The 18,240-nt window shown below is 44.4% G+C and overlaps 1 protein-coding gene across 6 annotated transcripts in view; it reads right to left on the bottom strand.

Moving 5' to 3' along the window:
• The window catches only part of LOC124302987 (polypyrimidine tract-binding protein 1), a 350,109-nt gene that overhangs the window by 230,351 nt on the left and 101,518 nt on the right, over positions 1 to 18,240 (bottom strand). For 3 of the 6 annotated variants that reach the window (XM_046759632.1, XM_046759628.1, XM_046759626.1), the window contains exon 1: positions 14,791 to 16,026. The exons of 1 other annotated variant lie outside the window; for it this stretch is intronic. The gene's annotated coding sequence lies outside the window, so the exon portion shown is untranslated. Of the gene's footprint in view, positions 1 to 14,790; positions 16,028 to 18,240 lie in introns of those variants that run through there. 2 more of the 6 variants (XM_046759627.1, XM_046759629.1) reach the window with 2 other exon arrangements.

Raw genomic sequence — 18,240 nt, forward strand, 5'->3', positions numbered from 1 at the left:
GAGGGAAATACAGAGGTTTCGCATTCGCGTAATTTCAGTTCGCATTGCGAGGGGTCACCAGGTGACCCGGACCATTGTTGCGTACCGTATGAGAATATCCGCAGGAGTGCTGACGAGAGAGGTCGAAGAGGGCCTCGATGCTCGCGTTTGCCTTGCCTTTTTCCCCCAAGGCTAGGTTAGGTATGTACAGACCTACAACTCGTTTGTTGCATATATACATGTATGCATATATATGCATATATGTTTGTGTGTATATATTTATACGAGTATACCGCGGATGACTCGTCAGTTTTCACAAGCGCCAGTGTCGCAGTCGCATCTCGACATTGGCGTTGGATGTGCAAACGTACCGCGTCGTTCGTTCGTCGACGATGCAACAACGACACTGCAATTTATTCTCACCGGAATAATTACTCCTCCTTTTCTTCCATGCGCCATCCGCAATGACCCAGCAAGGTATGCGACGCAACCGACCTCTTTGCGATGATTATATACGCCTCTGGAGTTTCGCCGGGACGGCAACGCGTATTATTCTCGTATTATACTTGAAAGAGTGAAATATTGCGAACCGTCTGGTTTTATTACACACGTGATATAATTCTCGTCTACCTTTAGGCGGTGGATATTTTGCTTCGCGATTGTCCGTAAACGATATTTTGATTTCACTGGGTCGAGTGACGGAAAAATGGTGAACATCGATTATCGAGGCAGCCTTCGATCGGGTAAAATTTTTCACGAATTTTTAATTAAGTTTCGACGACCTGTCAGTTAAACTTTAACTTTATACTTAACGAAGCAACAATTTTTCCAAGTTTTATTTCTTAGCTTAATCACAGGTGAGTATAATACAACGTTTTTCTTTTCTCCGTCGCAGCTCGATCGTTGCAATGTCGCAGGCTAATAACTTTGAAAAATTATTGAAAAGCAAAAACCGCGTTAAGAACATAGAAGAAACGATCTGCAAAGGACGATCATTCGCGGAAAATTTATTCAGGGATTAATTAGTAAGCGCAAGTTTTCTTTCTTTTTTTTTTCCCCCCAAAAGTTATCTCTTCAAGGCTTTAAACCCCGCGTAGCTTTAATATAAAATACAAAAGAAAAGAGTCTCCGGACGTAAAACGCCGACGGATCTTCTCCTTCTTCTCTTTTTTTTTTTTCCCTCTCTCCTTTGGCCTAACCACCGAGTCTTCGACCTGTAGATCGCTCGATCACCTATCCTTCCTTCCTTCCTTCCTTCCTTCCTTCCTCCCTTGCTTGAGAGGGATTTTACTTTGTCGCACGTTACAAAGTCCCAGGCTTATATTCGTCTCGGACGTCGACAGCAAGGTAAGGCCGGCGCGAGAAGGATTGAAAAGCTACTTATCGCGGCGTAAAATACAAAGGCAACGAGAGTGACGTGACTCAGTTGGAATCCGTACAGTTGGGGGGTGGGAGTGGGGGGAGCAGGGATCAGGCTGGTGTCTTTTAATTAACTTGACGAGAATTTCAACGATGAAAAGATACCCGACCGACGTCGCCACTGTCTGCTTATTCATGTATATCTAACGCAACGCGAAGCGAAGCGAAGCAAAGCAAAGCAAAGCAACGCGACTGACTGACTGACGAGCCTTGCCTCGACGAAACTAAATAATTATACGTGTACCGATCCACAAGCGATTCGTTCGCGTCGTTCTTAGCGCCACCCCGGAAGAAAAACTCAACGGGATATTACCGGAGGATTAGCCGGAAATAAAGGAGATAACGGGAGGGATCGCATCCGGTTTTTCAGCTGCCGATTAATCCCCCCCCCCCCCCCCCCACCCCCACCCAGCCCCGCAAGCGTTCCGCCAAAGCGAGAGGAATCAGCAACTGATTCCTCTCGTTTGCTCCCTGCGGAATAAATTATTCTCGACGCGTGAAATACCGCAATTTTCAATTTCTGCTTTAAAACCAGCGTACGGGAGATGATTCGTTGTACAATTAAAACTGGTTTCGTCTTTACATCACGATACACATTGCGTAAAATACTTCCTCCGAAAAACAGAATGTAAAAATCTACGGGCATTTGACCGCAGAGTGAGAAGCTTTGATCGAGTTTCTTCTTCGATATTGCATTCTGCATTATATCGGGTATCAAAAAAATTGAAATCTTAACCTCACTGATAAAAAAAAAAAAAACAAACATCAAGTTCCGATTAGAATAAAAATTTTGGCAATAAAATTGGAATTCGATCACTTCTCACTTAGCTTTCTGACAGTGTTAATAAATATATATCGTCCTTACTCGGGTAAAAACGTTGAGGAAAAAATGATGTGACGTACTTCATTGACCTCCAGTTCGAATATCAATTACTCCGTTATTACATCGGGTATACTCGATGCTCTCAAACGGGCGAGTTTCGCTCTTTACCGTGTACGAGTAGAGTAAAGGAGCGACATAACGCATGTAGGCAGAGTCAGTCAGGTAGTCGGAGATACGAGATAGGAGTTTCACTCTTTTTCAAAGACTCAAGGCCTCCGCTGGCGTACGGTTCAAGTAAAACGTGCCTATTCAGTCATCGGAGAGCTCGCTCGCGCGCGTGCTTATACGGCCAAATCGTATAATTATCATCGAAAACCCGTCGCCGTGGTCGCGGAACAGCGAGCGAAGAGTCAACGACGATTCGACGAGGAGCCTCGATTTGAATTCGTAATACGAAGGCCACGTCCGAGCCACCGAACGATTTCTCCGATATCGAGTATCTGTCGATCAGCTCGACCGATCGCGATTCGTCGCGTTCTCTTCACCCGACTCACTGCAATACTGAAGATAATTTTTAAATTAAATTTTAACAATTGTCAATTTCGTGCCGAAGAGAACTTCGACTACTGAAGAACAAGAGAGAAAAAAAAAACCAGAATTATGCGAGAGTAGAAAAACTGACGCATAATTCACGAATCGCAAATTTTGGCTGCGGGCTGTTTATCGGGTTCAGAGTGACGACCACAACTGTCGGCCGAAAGAATTAGACGCCAGTTGCGTCGGTCGCAGTTATAACATATAAGTAAGTATTCGGATACCCGTTCGTTTACAGCCGAGACAGAAAGTGCTTAGCACAATAAGAAGAAGAGTAAAAAAAAAAAAAACAAAAAAGTACTACGTCCATGGCTTGTTTTCTTCTTCTTTTTTTCTCTTTGGCTTCTCGATTACCAAACAAAATTGTGATAATATATGACCGATGGAATGAAAAAACGGCATAAAGAAATGAGCAAACGAACCATCATGTGTATCTCTATAGTGTACAAACACGTCGCAGCTGAATAAACGAAAACGTACACAGGACGCGAATGAACGTGCAAGAGAGAGAGAGAGAGAGAGAGAGTGGGAGAAAGAGAGTTGTCTTCTTCTCATAGTGAGTAAAGTTTGTACGCGTGAGTTTGCATGTATGTATGTATGTATGTATGTGTATATATATATATATATATATTCATTACTGTTTGACTTTTATTCTCGTACTCCACAGGTCGCGAAAATGTCGGATAATTGAGAGAATTTTACCTCTGTCAGCTTTGGCAAAGATTAAAAGAATAATTTGTATATTACGGTGGTGTGAGCTGTTGGGATGGAGAGAAGAAAGAAAAAATACAGGGGACTGCGATGCGTCGCATCATTGATAAATTATAAGCGGAAAGTGGGAGCGAAAAAAAAAAAAATTGGAATCTTTGAAAAAAAAAAAGAAAGCTGAGATCATAAAGTTTTTGGATATTTCCGTACCTACTACTCCTGGTGCATAAACGAATCTCGTTGGTGATTCTTTAGACTAACTGCAAAACACCCGGTTAAATCGGCAGGTTTAGATTCTGAGTTTCCTCAAAATCCACCGTCCACGGCAGCGTGAATTTTTTTAATCTACAAGTCACTTTGGCTTTCCACCGCCCGTTCGGATCCAGGTGAGAAAACGCGGTTGCCGCGATGATAGACGAACCGAACACCTTCCCACTCGGTGGAGGATGTCACCTCTGGAGAAACACGAAGTAGGTGGTAGGTACACGTATACTCAAAGGCTTGAAGCTGCGTTGTGTCCGTGTGATGAAAAGTGAAAGTAAGTATGTCGGTGGGTCAAGTGCGCCGCACAAGAAGATCGGGGCCGTCGAAGCGAAAAAGGTTGGCGTGAAATTACGAGGCATGGACGAAGACGAAGACGAAGACCAAGACGTTCTTCGAGTCCTTTCGCAATCCAGGCAAGTGTAACGAAGGATCTAACGCACGTTCGCGTGGCTCATTTCGTTGGACAGCGTCGCAATTATCTGCAACCACCCCCCGAGCCATCAGCCGATGCCTGTTATTAGCCTGACATCGATATCCCCCGCGGGTTATCGTGTTACGTAGGTACGATTTGGTATAAATGCTGCGCTGATAGTCCGATGCCTGCCGGAGACACAGCGGGTATTATTTCTCGATGCGCGCGGTTTCAGAGCCGCTTTATTACCACCGAAAACAAATTGGAAAAGTACACCAACTGCGCGTACGTCTTATGTACCGGGACAATCTCTTGAGACTATACATACAATGCGCATGCGCGAGTTTTATCGGCTGCTCGGACAGGCTGGCCACTCCGAGTTTCAGCTGTCAAACTCTGTTTCTGGCGGCGATGTTGTTCGTACGAATTTTTGAGGTTAGAATCTCAAACAGTCGAGGTAGTGACTCGGAAAGTTGATGCTAATGCTCTTTGAAAATTGGCTTTATTCGACTGAAATGAGAAACGCAGCAGGTAGGTGGGAACGTTTTATTTGATCACTTTTATTATTTCATACATTAGAAATAACAATGAAATCTTTTTCTATCAACAGGTGATACGGCCAAAATAATTACATCTCTAATATGTACTGTTATCTGCCTATTCAATTTATCACACGTACTAAGATCATCGCCACTTTCAAGCAACTAAGCAACTTTCTCACTCTCTTGTGATTTCAGGTGGTAATATTGAATTTTATCACTTTTGAAAATGAGACATTAAACCGAGCGTTCAAGAAATTAAACAATTCACGTTACGTAAAAATAAACAACAGCATAACCTCAATCTACGGCTTTAAGCGCGAGAGATTAACAGCTTTAGTTTCATTTTGTGTACGTTGGCGCTCTGCTCAGCAGACGAAAACATCACCGCAGGGCGATTTCACCGACCAATGAGATTGAATTATTTGGCGCATGCGCATTGTATGTATAGTTACAAGAGATCGTCCCGGTATACATATGATATTAGGACATGCGCTTTAGGCCGGTAGCTCGTTGTTCGAAGTACAGTGGAGTGAGGAATTACGGTGTATACGTGTATTGTACGTACAAAAATAGTTTTTGGTGTAAATGTTTGACGCGAAACGTTCGTTGTACAATTCATCTATGATCGGATACTTCGGTTTCAAATAACAAAAACGTTAAATGGGATTCACGATTCAATTCGCAATTCTTTTACTGTTTTTGCGTGCTCTGTATCCAAGAATCGTCCGATGAAACTTGATAAGGAAAGATCAGAAAAACGAACGATACGAATTATTTCTAAATTAGAAAGATCGCTGCCGAAATATTTCGAGAATAGAAAGAAAAAGACAAAACACTAAGGCGGTGATGTGACACTTTGTACGACGAAATGGATTCTTATCATAATACTTTTCCTTCGAGTGCATCTGGGTCATTGGTTAAATAATAAACGAAAAATACTATTGGAACAACGATTTCAAAGGTAAACGAGTCAAAGATGAATGTCATTACAATTTCGTAGAGAATTTCATTAGCAGCTAATCAGTCTGGTGATCAAGCGATTACAAGTCTTTCCCCTCTCTTTCTCTCTCTCTCTGTCTTATGGAAGAGATGCGCGGTGATAAATTTCGTAATTTCTCGTCGAGGATGGTTGTTTACCCTTTGACTGCGTTAATCAAAGCGTTCATTATACAGCGGAGTAAAAGACAGCAAGGGAGGGAGAAGAGAGCGAAGCAAGAACTAGCGAGAGCCAGGTTGAGGAATAATTCCAGAGTATAAAGCGCGAAGGTAGAATGAAGGAGAATGAATGAACGAATGAACGAACGAACGAACGAACGAACGAAGCACTGCAGTGAAATTCCACCGCCTGTGAAAATTAGGGACATTCGTCTATAACCGAGTAGTGAGCGTATAAAACAAAGCGCTCCGCACCGCCGTTTTCGCCCGGAAATTTCTCCTTCATCCCCTTTTCTTCCTCGGGACTGTGAAGGAGATAAGCAGCAGAGTTCTAATCGTAAGCCGTCCGAGCTTACCGAGTCAGTTCGAGGCAGTCGGAGCAGAGGAGAAGAAAATGAGCAAAAATAAATGCGTGTTCGACGTAATCCGGGCGCGCGTGTTACGACCCTGGAAACGATTTAATTAGGAGCAACTTTGGCCCGCGGCGTCGCAGGCGACCCCCGGAAATTAGATTAGCCACCGCTCTTTAACGAATTTTCTTAAGCTCATCTCCCTTTGTCTCTCTATGTTGTGTATAGTTGGTTGCCTACTACGGTGAGGGGGGCTAATCTAGATGGCGCCTCTCGGTTTCCCGTATAATTGTATACAAAAGCGTCCGTCGATCTCCAACAAATGTCTCGAACGGAAACTCTCTCTTTCTCTCTCTCTCTCTCGCTTAGAGATAAATAAAAAATAAATAAATGAAACGATCCATGTACCGGAAACAGCAACAGGAATAAGAACGCAAGCGGGAATCGATCAACGAACCATCAGGGATTTTTTTTTTCTGTCAACCCCTCGACTTTCTCGCCTCGTCTCCCTCCCCCCATTCCTGTTCCCCGCCCTACGCCTCGCTAAAAATCTTCTTCTAGCCGTGAAGTCTTGGAAGTAAGAAAGACGAGGAAAAAACATGGACGTTACCGCCACCCTGATACCCGCGAAGAATAAAAAGAAGAAATAGCCGAGGATCCCGCATCATCGTTCTCACCGTGAGAAAGCTTCGTCTGTGACCCAACACTTGAGCGAAGCATAGACTAGACGACTCTCACTAACAACGAGGATCCCTCTCCAAGAGTTGGATAATATAAGAAGACGTTACCTCTCCTATATATTACCTGCGCTAACACGCTTGCGAACAATCAAGAATACACTAATTTCCACGAATTTTCAAAGGAAAACGGTGCCATATATAAAAGAAGATTTTACGAAGGCTTGCAAGCTCTTTTTTGCCGAAAGAACTTCTTTTTATTAACATTGACACGATTATTTTTGTTACGATATATGTATTTTTTATGTATATCACATATTCTTTTCTTCACTCGCTTCTGAAATCATAAACGACTCTTTACTTCTATTAAGAATTTTGTATCTAACCACCAGTTTCTTCACCTCACAATCGTGATAATGACGATATATACAAGTGCAAGAGTAACAGTTTGTTTTATTCAATCGACATATTTCACACGACACACAGCAAATCACAACGTATATATGTTTCGTGTAGAAAACTTTTTCACAGAAATTATGAACGAAACTCTGCTACCGTTAGCTTGATCGTGTATAAAAATTATAAGCCACATACGTTCCCCTCTGAATTCTGATGAGAATCTTCGAGAAATATGTCATAAATTATATCATCTCCGTCTTGACGAAATAAGAAAGCCTTCCGCCGTGCGGACCTTGAAAAAGAACAGAACAAGGCCGGCGAGTCCGCGATCCAAATGAATTATACGACGATTGATCGATTGGAAGAAGAGAAGGGTCGAAAATTTCGGAAGAGGAAAAGAGACGGACGACGGTAATTAATACTATAAACGTAGAAAAGGATGGTGATTCACTGGCGGTTGAATAGGCGAGTCGTATCTTTTTCATCTATACCTCGTCATACATTCGTTTAATCTCTAGTCACCCACGCGCCGTTGTGTAATTGTCCATACATGCGAAGAAAGAAAGAAGACCAAGCAGAAGAAGATGAAGAAGAAGAAGAAGAAGAAGCACGCGAGTAACGACGAAGCAGCAGCTGTTTCGTCTCCGAATTGTCAGGGAATAGGTTTCGATAAATTGATGTTCAAGCATCCGGCGCAATAAAATGTATTGTAGGATGATGACTATTACAACTAGTATTACAAAGATTGGTGTGTAAAATATATTACATATATATATTACACTTATATGTGTGCAGAAGTTTGTTCAAACAAGATGAATTGCCGCGTCATCGATATATTGTTATACAATTCTGGATAATAATGGGATATAATTTGCGTTAAAACGAAAACTAGAAATTCGTTGATTCCTTGTGACTTGAAAAGTCGTCGTAGTTTTGTACGCGCGTGAAAAACTCAACGACACGACTCTCGTCAAGCGAAACGTTAAAAGCGCGATGGCATCTGCCGCGCAACTTCCGCCCAAAAGACAGAGGGAGCGACCCTCTCCTTCGACTGGAGGGAGAGTGAAAATAAAAATAAAAAGAAGAAAGGAAAAAAAAATGATGGCGAACAAAAAAGTGCCTGCATCGAGCTCTACGTGCAAGGAATACGCGTAGCAGCGACACGGAGAAATAGATGTGTAGATACGGCAGCGGTTTAGGAAAAAAACCCAGGAATCGCCCATTACAATATTCGACGGCTGATTCACCCGCAAATGTACACATACATATACATATGTGTATAAACGCAATCGCTAAAGAGTCGATGTGGGATCCTCGGTTGCCCAAAGTTACATCATACTGCACGCTGTATTCACGCAGGAAGCGAATGGACGAAATGAGAGGAAGAAAAACGAGAATTTGAAAAAGTTATCAAAGATACACTGTATTTGCACATTCCTGCGTCAATGTAATTTATTACCCAACCGCATGCAACTGCCGATACGTACACGCTCGTTATTGCCTCGGCGATGCATTTTATAATAACTATGCTGGCAGCTGTGCTCGGGTGAAAAATGAAAATGACGTATGTTTGTGCACAAATTCAAATAAAATTACCGTGTAACAACATGATGCTGAAACTAGCGGCCAAACGTGTATTATTAAACTTTTTCGAAATAGAAAAATGGAGTTCAGTCTCATTCTCGTAATTCTATATTTCAAGGTGTTTGATAAAATTTTGATTTTCGAACGTCACTGCCTTATTCGTTTGACTTCGGGCTCGTTGTAACAACCATTATTACAGAACGATGCCTGTGGATAGCCGGCTGGCGGCCAGGTGTATCGATTTGCGAGGAAAATAATTACGCTTCTAAATTTCTCCCCTCTCTGCTACCCTCTTTTCTACCCCCTATTCGGTTCTGCACCCTTGAATTTCGTACATCCAGGTCGGTTCGACAAAGGCGAAAATCTCAAGCACTACTGTTACGGACTACTCGCCCCTACCGTAGAAAGGAGGGTGGTTCGCATTCGCGGTCTCCGCGGGGATTGAAGAGAGGAGAAATTCTCCTGGGGTAAGCAGGAAACGCGGCACGGCTCACGTTGTACCGCGGCTGATGAAGATGATGAAAAGGTAGGAATAACGTGACCGAGTAACGAGCGAGCAGACCGTAGATACGCGCGATATTTAATAGAAAAAAAAAGAGACGAAAAGAAAACAATAATTAATTCATAGGTTTATTACCAAATATGCCGTCGTTTTTCAGATAATTATCGACTATTTTGCACGGTATATAATACCGAATGGATTCTGGCGCCAGATTCTCGCCCAACAACGAGTTAATCCATGTTTCTGAATTGTAAATTTAGCAACGACAGTGAAAAAAGTTGTTCAACGACCAATCGTGGGTATAAATTTTTTACAGATGCCAATAATGCGAAGACATTAAAATATAGCAGCGGTGAAATTTAAACACCAAGCAACACACGCTACAAATTTTTTAATGCACGATTGCATTAGCGAATAATATTTTTCATCTCTGTACTTTCTTTTTCCCGTTGGTATTTAAAAATGAAAAAATTAATTGCTTGCTCAATAATGTTAATAAAATAACGATATGATGCATACACGTGCGTAAATGCGATTTTGTCTCAAATTAAAAACAATGAAATGGCAACCGACCAAAATGAAACCTGTCGCCTGTTATAGCCATGGTGAACACGAGCATGGCGCGTTCGCTATAACGCATGGCAACAAACAGGTAGTCGCGAGTCCGCCAAAGTCGTAACGCGTCTTCCGACACAGGTAGGGATTGGATTTTGTTCCAAGGTCGTCACGCTAGCCGTTCCTTCCTGCAGCACGACTTCCTCACACGCGCCTTCGAGCCTTCGAATTAGGCGAGCAAGAGTTTAACGTCCTCTCCGATTATACATCGGCGTTGCGCGACCGTAACAATCGCGTAAGAGCGAACAAATGCGATCAAGAACGATTAGCCATAAACTTATTCACAGGAAACCCGAAAGCTGTGTTGCCTCACTGAGAGAACCGTCTGAATTTTCACACTGAAGATATATGTTTTACACGCGGTTGGCGAGCCAGCGGATACGTACATATACATGTATATTTATAGAATTTTTTTTGAATACACGTCAATGCGTGAAATTCTCTGTAAAACTAAATAATAAATCTAATGAGTGGAATTTTTTTTTAAAACAGAAACAAAAATTGCTGTTAATTGAGGGAGGTATTATATCGCAAGGTACGGAAAAGACTTACATAAAAGAAATAAGGAAAAACGGAGGAAAAGGCGTGTAATTCGAGATGGTGGCAGGGCTGGCAATTCTCTCTCTTTCAATAATTGCCACGGGGCACACGTGTTTAAATGTACAGGTCATCGCATCGCAAACTGAAATATAATCGATTTTGTCCCACCGTATACGGTAAGAACAAAAAGATAGAATTTTTGGCAGATGTACGATAGTTGCAACAAGGCTGGCCAAAAGGGGACAGCGGGTTTCTCCTTGGGTCAAGTTACGACACGTAGTTTCAAGCTGGACGAAAGATCGGAGGTTGGGACTGACGTGCTGACACCTTTTGGGTCGGTACCAGAAGAAGAAGAAGAACAAGAAGGAGAAGGAGAGACAGGTGCGCCGGTTACCCGAGGGATATGAAATGCGAAAAGAGGGTAAAAATCCGAGAAGGTGAAAACGGTGGAAAAAGAAAGAGAAGGGAAAATTCGAATCAGGTAGACGAAAAACGCACCTTCCTCTTATACATGGTGACCTCTGACTGACCAAAGCCCTACAGTTTCTCGCTCTCAATCTTCCCCACCCCTTGTTCTTTCCCTAAATCGGTTTTTCGTTTTCTTTCTTTTTTCTTTTTTAACTTTTTTCGGAACAAGTTTACCACGGGAACTTAAATTGCGAGAGGATAAATAGTTGAACAAAGAAACAAATTTTGATATTACAGTTACACAGGCTTTGCAATCGCGAGGCTCTGACAAGGGTGACGAAAGGTAGAGGATTAAAAAAGAAACCTCCATGCCAAAGTATAGAGCTGAGCTTTCAGATCTGATGGAATGATGCGGTTATAATCATTTGAAAGTATCAATCGCGTTATCGAATTCTGCATTAGTAATGAGAAAAAACAAGATACGTATCATCGTCATTTACCAACTAAACCTTCCCCCATGTACATTCTATATTGTTTGTACATAAACACGTAGAGTGTGGCTGTAATTTTTCCACCAATGTATAATATATGATAGCGTCGCGCGTCAATCGACACGCGAAAAAAGAACTGAGGAGGGGTGATGGTGATTGCTACTTGTGTACAATGTCTCGCTGTTATAGAAGCGAGGGAAAAGTGATGGATAAAAAAAAATAAATACATATATCTTTGTTGGATTTGAAAAACTCGACATGCCATCCGCGGGATTCGCTTGTTGAATGCATAATGGAAGCGAAGCGATGAAAAGACCCGATTAGTAAAACGACTATTAGAATAAGAAAAAACGTTGTTCTTCGCCGATATATATCAGAAGCGTGACGATGAAAAGAGGATGACCAGAAGATGTGTATAAAATTCGTACATCGGCCACAAGTTGACCCGCAAAGTGTGATGGAAACGGTGGAAGAGAAAACGGCATGAAGACGGAGTGGGGGAAGAATTTTATTGACGACATCGACAATAAACCTTGTTTGAAATAACTCGGTGTATGATAATACCCGTCTTCCGTTTATAAATGTATGCATACACCGTACGACGTTAGAGTATCGATGGATCTTTGATCGCGTGTATTTTATCAACTCCAGCAGCAAACGGTACGCTAGCCGTCTATACACATGGCCGTGCAGTACGGTTTTATATTTGCCGTATCATCAGAGTCTACAACATACCTCGATACATAATGTAAATATAATAATAGCATGCAGGATTTCAAGATACAAACGTATGACAACGTATGTACAATTGTCCGTAGATAGAACGATCGATCGAACGAACGACGCCGAGAGACGCGTCGATGTGAGGAGGAGAAAAAAACCGACGTTATGTATCATGGACGCAAAAATATGCATATAAGCATAGGTGCGTAGGGAAAAAAAAACATACTGTGTATTGGGATTATCGCGATTCGCACGCAATTAGACCAAATCGCGAAAAAATCGTCCCTTTCCTGCTAACGTTGCCGCTACTGCCGCCGTCGATGGTTAGAATTAATTTATGGGTCTCATTCCGTATTGAGAATATCAAAATTTTACCGTCGACATTTTAAACTCAAATATTTACATTTTAAAATATTTCCAGACAAGTGGTTTGTTCAAAAGCTGATGTCGACGATGTTTCGAGACATTTGAATATCTTGTTATTGTGAAAATTCACGTTTTCGCTTAATCGTTGTGTTCGTGCAAATTGTATATTTCTCAACATTTGTTTCCACGCAAACTCAATTCCTGGGTAAAACATACACGTGATCTGTTCCAAAGCGTGAGTCCAGAGATGACGTTTCAATAAATAACAGTATATACGAAAAATTTCAATATTTCCAAGAAATACCAGTATTCGATCAGCGTCACTGTCTTTAGTAATGTGACGGTATCCGAGGTACGAATGGTAAACAACTGCAACATGTCGATTCGAGCGGGACGGGAATAGCAACCACCAGACGCGCAATTCTCGGTTCAAGATATCGGACAACCTTGGGGATGCGCAACTAGTGCGGCAGCTCCACGTGGCCCGAAGGGAGAAAAAGATGGCGGGAGAGTAAGGAGATGAAAAAGATGAAAAAGATGAAAGAGGTGAAAGAGAGAAGGAGCGGAGGGGAGAGGATGTGAATCTCAAAGTGTGAGGAGTGAGACGAAGGGTATAATAAATACGGGGTTCGTCGGTCCGCCATCCTCGCAACCGGTTTTTCCCCCCTTCAGGCTTCCTCGACGGTTCGTTCGTCTGGTTCCGAGCCGGGGGCGCCCTTCGAGGCCGATTCTTTTTCCCCGCGTTAATCCCCCCCTATCTTCGCCCCGCTTCGTCTTTAAGAGGAGGAGGGCTTGCACGGAAAGCGTCGACGCGCATGCCCGTCCGTGATATACTAACGGAGGCGAAAACATCTCTGGATGAAAATTTCATCGAGGCGCAAACGAACCGCGTTCTCTTCAACTTCGGGGTCGATACTCGCGGCTCGGATGTTAAAAGTGTGACCCGCGTATTTCGCGAGCACATTGAATTCCGCGTGGGCCGCGACCGTCGTAAACACGAGGAATGCGTCTGCGAGTCTCGAGTTGCCGCGGCCGCGACGCATCGCGTCGGTGCAGCAGGTGAAACGACGGGAATGAGGAACGGAGAGAAATGCGTGCCGAGGGAGTAGAGAGAGTAGGGGGAGAGAGAGAGAGAGAGAGAGAGAGAGAGAGAATTACGGACCGTCTCGGTCGGCGCCGAGCGTCTTTCGATTCCTAAAAGAATTGGGGGGAGATTTTCTTCGGCGCGTATCCAACTCCATATTCCACCGCCTCGACACATCGGCAGGCTAAAATAACTCCGATTTGTATACACAACGGGATCATATTCCCCTCCGAGTATACGCAATGGCTAAATAATCATGCACTGGAAATGTTGTACACACATATCGGATATAGAGTCTCGGGAAGAACGTTCGGATATCGAATCGCGAAAACGAGTCGATCGATCATTGATAGATCGGAAAAGAACGTTGCCGACAATTTTCGCTCTCTCTCTCTCTCTCTCTCTCTCTCTGTCTCTCTCCGTAATCGTTTCACGAGAAAAACCCTGACTTGATGGATATTATTCAACGTTGATCGACGAAATTTTGCATCAACCCTGACGGGGATGAACGTTTGGCGAATCTGAGCGAACTCGGTGCTTCGAAATCGGCAGGATACCGATATCCCGAAGAAAGAAGAAGACGGAAAGGGAAAAACGGTCGATCCGTCCATCGGCTGCGTACGCATAGCTAGTACCAGAAAATGGCGACCGGTTGGTTCCGGCGCGCGGCGCATCGCCGAGGATTGGATCGGATTGGAGTTGAGTAGAGTTGCGTTTGCTCGACCTCGAAGCTGGATAGTCAGTCAGCTGTTTTGCAACCGTTACGAACGTGTCCGTAAGGTCGAGAGGAGAGGACGGTGGATGCGCGAGGAACATAATCGGACGAGGACTGCGAGCCTCGCACAATTCGTGGAATTATTCTTACGTGAATCGGGTTTCCGTGTGCGCGTATCTGCGGCATAGACTGGAAGACGTGACGTGACGAGTCGAGCCGAGCCGGTCGCGTCGTTCCGTTCCAAGTATCGTAATTAATCGCTTGTACCTGACCGAGGTAGCCGAGGAGACGCGTCGTTTCGTCGGTGACGCATAGCGGCGATGAAAAGAAGAAATAATAAAAGAGGAATAAAAATAAGTGCGTGAGGATAATGCAACGGGGGGGAGGTATTTAAAAGAAAAACCGTAGTGGAAAAGTGCGTCGTGAGAGGCGGTACTTACCGAGTCTGGCAGATCCCTTGACAAACGGTGAAAGAGAAGAATGCAATGACAAACTTGAGGACGTAGGTGAAGAAAAACTCTCGACGATATGCGTAGCAGCGGGTATCCGAAAGCAAAGGAATTTGTCACAACCCACACCGGATGCTTCTTCACTGCACTATTTCGATTTCACACAAGTCGTTTTTGCTTTTTTTTTTTACTCCTACTTTTCAAATACTCGATGCAGAGACGATAACAAAGGCGTTGTTAATGTTACAAGCGTTAACACCGTTGTCACAACTATTATCACTATTATTATAATCATAAAACACTATACACTGATCAGTAAAGATCGTCTCGATCTCCGGCGTGAAAACCGGCGTTCTATCCAAGCATATATGTGTGTATATATATATATATATACATATATATATATATATATATATATATCCCGGAGTGTTTCGTAGCGCGCAGACCGACCGACCGACCGAAAACCTGACCGACGCAGCACGATTTGAAGGTTAGAAAGAACAAGCCGCGCGTCGCGTCGCGTCGTTCTGTCAGAGCGTGGACGAGTTGACAGGAATGAAAGAGCCGCAGTGAAACATAGGTGCGTGGAGGATGAATAGAGAGAGGGAGAGAGGCGAGAGTCCGCGCGGTGCGGAGACGGACGCCGAGTGTTCGTTCGTTCGTTCGTTCGTTCGTTCGTTCGTTCGTTTCGGATTGAAAATTCGGTTGTCAAGAGCAAGCACACTCGGTCGGAACTGCCTCTCGCGTCGAGACGTGGCAAGGCGGCTGGCTGCTGCTACTCGAATGAAAACCGGTGCGGCGTGCGTAGGTAGAGTATAGGTTATGAAAATACGACAGCTCTGCTACGGCAACTCTGTCTTTGTGTAACAGTCGTTGGTCGTTGTCGAACACGATGTAAACAGGAGGAGTAAAACTAGGATTACGCCGCGCACGTACGGCACAACGGTCCGATGATGAGTAATCGACCTCAAACAGTGAAATTCGACCGATTCACAGCAAATACTACGCTCGGTACTATCGAGCTGTCTACGATACACAGAACAACCGCACTCCGATATCCCCAACGACAAACAAAGAAACGAAAAAACAGAACAAAAAATTTTCGCCAACTTCTCCCGCTATTCCTCCTCGTCTTTGTCTTCTTCGTATCAATAAACGTAATGTTATTCACACGGAAGAAAAGTACGTAATAGATCCCCGACTAACAATAAGTTGTAGACACACCACGAGTAGTGACGCTAAAACTTCACCACCACGGACCCTGGCCGCTTGGCGGGGCGGATAGAGAGAGAGAGAGAGAAACGTCGGCGGGGTGGGAGGAGAGTGGCGTCATGGCGGCATGGGGCGCGTGGAGAAGGAGGGTAGGGGCAAGGGAGGGGGGCGAGGGGAGACAGCTGGATGGCGCGCTGCTTGCCGCTGCTCACGGGCGACTCGGTTGCCGCCGTTTGTTGTAGCGGCGAAGCCGGCTGCGGAGCACATGCGACTACCATTACACGCCGGCTTTTGGAAGAGCTTACCTACTACCTGCAACCTACTACGTCGTAGGACGTGGCGAAGTTTCGTTGCATACTTGCGTCATGCTCTACACGGCCAGTAAGGGTAAAAACCTCACTGCGTTGAGTTTGAAATTTTTATCTGTAAAATTGGAGGAATTGCGTTACATGCATGGTAGTGGTGGTGGTTGTAACGCGGCGGATCGGAGATATTAAATTATTTAAGCCTTCGGTCCGCAGCACGAGACTTATGCAGGAGAGGAGAAACTACGACGCCGCGGGGAAGAGGTAGAAGGACGCCGTCCAGTCCGGCGCTGAGGAGGAGGAATAGAACGACGGACCGAAGGCGGGATGAGGATGAGAATGAGGAGGAGGGAGAGCCGCGACTTCGCGACGCTGCCGCGTCGATCGGACGGTCGAACCGGTCGCCGGCGATCTCTGCCGTTTGTTGTTGGCTACGCTGCGTCGATTTCTCGAAGAGTCCGATCACCGCGCGGCAATCGCAGGTCTTCTTTTAGGCTGTTTCCCGCTACTTGCCGAGGTCGGTATCGAATATTAATACAGCGCAAAGCTAGCACGAGACGCGAAACTACGACCTACGACTATGCTCGTCGAGTTTCGGAACACGGCCTCGTTGACAAACGGATTCGTATACTCTCGTATATTCGCGTATAACGCGAGGTTCGCCGAGGGTGGAAATAAAGGGGGATGATCGAGGGAGCGGAACCAATTAAGGACGTGGGTGGCTGAGAAGGATCGTCTGTTTGAGCGACCTATCGGCATTTGTGTGCGGCGACGTTGCGCGCGTACTACGAGAAAATAAGAACGCGCCTTCATACCCCAGAGCGAAATCACTCAGACGCGCCCCTCAAACACGCCCTGTATAACTTGGCTCGTGTTGTCCGCTCGTAAGAAAGCAAATATAGACCCTTACGCGCACACACGCGACACCAACACTTCGTTCGTCGGCGCCGCGACGCGTGTTCCGACGCACTTCATCGCCCCCCTCCCCCCCCCCCCCCACCCCTCCTTACACGTTCTTGTCCGAGTGCACGACTCCCACGCACGCATCGACCTTCCCCTCGACGAGGGGGAGACTCGAAATTTACCGCAACGCGTTTCCACTACGCAAGCATGTACGGGCCTTCGACAACCCCTTTTATTTGAAAGAAGAGTCCGCTCCGACCGCCCGCGACCGAACTTCTCGAGGACGCGACGTTCGTCTCCCCTCCATTATTCCCATACCTTGACGTAGGAGAATTAAAGTGCTCACCGACGCGACGCGACGCCCGGTAATCACTGCTCTTTCGAAAAACGTTTATTCCTCCTCGTCGCGACGCGATGCTGTAATACGACCGATCTCAGCGTGTTTCAGACACCGCGCTATTGAGAATTTCTAACGGTTAGACGGGAAAACGACTCGGGCCATTCCAAGAGTCGCGATGGAGATTATAAAACACCCGAAGGATGTACAAAAATCGAAGAATTACCCGAAATTTGATATTAAACTTCGTATATTTACCTCCAAAGTAAATTGGCTTGTATCCTCCATGCGATAATTGTGAGGCAGCGCTGAATGATAAAATGAATAAAATGATTCCACAAAAACAGTTGCATATTTCAATTGCAAAATCCTTTCACCGACGCAAAATGTTATTTAATAAAGTTCGTCGAAATTATTCATGAAACTGCAATCATTTAGATATGGATTTTAAGCATCGATTTAAATACAAAATCGTTGCAATTAAACATGTTTTATTATACCTATTTACGTGAATATTCACCCACAATATCTCTGCTGCTGATATTTTAATTATTCCAGATATGTGTATCATAGATTATACCTGAGAAACTTGAACACTGTATAAATAGAATGTTCTAAACATAACTTGAAACCGAGTGTAAAAATTAGCAAATCCCTGTAGTGTATCAAAAATACCTGGCCCCA

Source organism: Neodiprion virginianus, chromosome 4, assembly GCF_021901495.1.
Source record: "Neodiprion virginianus isolate iyNeoVirg1 chromosome 4, iyNeoVirg1.1, whole genome shotgun sequence".
Taxonomy (NCBI): domain Eukaryota; kingdom Metazoa; phylum Arthropoda; class Insecta; order Hymenoptera; family Diprionidae; genus Neodiprion; species Neodiprion virginianus.